The sequence below is a fragment of the Seriola aureovittata genome, chromosome 21, assembly GCF_021018895.1.
Source record: "Seriola aureovittata isolate HTS-2021-v1 ecotype China chromosome 21, ASM2101889v1, whole genome shotgun sequence".
Taxonomy (NCBI): Eukaryota; Metazoa; Chordata; class Actinopteri; order Carangiformes; family Carangidae; genus Seriola; species Seriola aureovittata.
Window position 1 is genome coordinate 10,991,140 of NC_079384.1, and position 2,561 is coordinate 10,993,700.

A 2,561-nucleotide genomic window follows, 5' to 3' on the forward strand; every position below is an offset into this window, starting at 1 on the left:
GTGTATTGTAACATTTCCCTGAGCTGTTGTTAACCAAGACTTCAGGTTTGAGTTTGTCCAGGTAACTAAATCACTGGACTTTCTGTCAGAATACAATTTTGAATTTTTTTGTAAAGCTGTTATTTTGTGATGCATCTCTTACACTTCTCAGGTCAGTTTACAGCCCAGGCCGACGCAGGCTGTTGTGCATGCAGTCGTGAGGAGATTGCTACACAAAGATGGAAGAGGAAAAAGCTAGGAAAGGCGATTGAGATACAGAGCATTAACCGGTGTCAGGAGGAAATTAAAGGCCGGATCGCTTTCTTAATCAGTGCACAAGCACTGCGTTAAGAAGGAATTAGGTCGACAGCTGCTGTGTCGCTGCTTACCTTGCTCCCGCTCTCTCCTTTCCTCATATGCACACATGCTCTTCACACTCTCTCATTGTCATTCTCCTTTTTGTTTCACTCCTTCACCCTCTCTTGCTCTAAACTTTTTTGTTTAGCCGCACTGTCGTTCTTGTTCCCCTGGGTTGCCACTTTTTGTTTCCCTGTCTATGCAACATACACACACACACACACACACACACACACACACACACAAACACACACACACACACAAAGAAGATCTGAGCTTTGGCCACTTATCTCTACCGGACACCACATACAAGCAAAATTAAACCTAAACAAGAGAATAGAAGGGAAGGGAAGGGAAGGGAAGGGAAGGGAAGAGAAGAGAAGCATGATGGATAGAGGATGGTTTTTGGTTCTGTTCCAGGAGGCTCGGTAGTACCCCTGTGGCTGATGGATGAGCTGTCATTGTTGAGCTCTTCCTCGTACACCTGAGATGAATGGACAAACAGCAGTGGCCCTTTCCCTGTCTATCCATCTTCTTCTGTTTAGATACGTTCTGCTGTCCACACTTGTCCCCCACCCACTCACACACACACGAGGGGCTCATCAGATGAGTTTTTGAAGACTATCACCGTTATTTTTAGACCCAAGTTGCCAGTAGCCAGTATTAACTGTATTTTTAATTTGACTATTCAATGCCAAAACATGGCAAGTGTTCAGGGTTCCTCGAGATTTGTATTGTTGCTGGAATTGTTTTAAAAAACTAACTCTAAAATCACCACGGGAGACTAAACCCTCGATAAGATCTACTTCAAAAACATATAGGGACTTAAAATCTCAAATTATAGTGTACATATTGTCATTATAAAGCTGTGAAGACAGACAAACAGCACTGACTGGACAATATCATGCACATTTGAATGGTTTGCAATCAAACTCTTTCAGTCCTTATTTCCATCTCCCACATGTCTGTTCATACCACATGTCAGAAATAGGGAAAGACTGGTCACTGGAGTCAGGAGTCACTCCACTTTTTAATTTGGCAAATGTGGCGTATAAATTTTAATTTGTTGCTTTAATCAGTTGAATCAACTGGAATGACCCTGAGCCTGATTGCCAGCGTCTTTCTGTCTTTCCGTTTTTCTGGCATACTCTGAAGGTCATGACTGTATGGAAAGTGGCAGGACTCAACATGGAGGGACGGACTTCCAGTTTTTAAGTTCTGTGGTGGTGGTTTGGCTGTTAAAATCTTGTAAAAGTTCAGTGAGTTAAGTAAATGGGAATTCATCTGTAATTATTATAAGTAAAATATTAGTGGTAAGAAAATGGAGAATATGTGAAAATATGTGGGTTTTGAAAGGTAGAGGAACATTCTGATCACGCATGTTTTCTACATTCCTTTAACACACCATGAAATATTGGATAGTCAGTTAGCATAAATAATATAATATTGAGTTGCATTGCTTAGCTGTGAAAAAGAAGCTGAAATACTCGCTTCATTTTGCTTCTAGTTTAAAATGTGAATATTGCCTGTGGTGATCATGTTTTGTGCATGTTGCTAGGGGAGTTGTCAAATAGCATAAACACACTTAGCATAAAACAGATACACAAGAATACCACAAACTGCCTTTATGAAGTTGGTTAGGTGTATACAGTCCGTGTGGCAGGAACACACTTTGGGGTGAAACTACTCTGCGTTCCTCTCCAAGGGGAAAGGTTTAAAAAACATTTAATTAGGCTTTTGGCATGGCTTCACTTTTAGCCTGGAGGTGTTGGAGGGGGTTTTACAGACTTCATCCCTATTAGAGCCTCGCAGATTAAACATTCATGAGAGCAATCAGCAGACCCTATGTGTTCTCTCCTGCTGTACAACTTCATCTGTAGTTTGTGTGTAGCGTCATGTTCCCGCAGCTCTACGCTATTGAATGCTGCCCTTTTTTTAGTGTCCACACTGTATCATACTCTCACCTTCTCGCGCTGATGCAATAGTGAACTTGCCTGTGAAACATAGGACATCAAGGTTTTTTTTTGAGCGTGTGTCATTTTATTAAAACTGGTGTGTGTATGGTGAGTCTTTAACTCCTTCTCTTCGGTGGTGCCCAGAGCCGGCCTAGAGAGGTGTCGTGCGGGTAGGATGGCGCAGGAAGGCGGAGGAGGTTTGAGGAAGAAGGGTGGGATGGTGTTGTGGGGTGGGGGTGAGGTGGAGTTGGGCAGGGTGGGTGGGGGGGC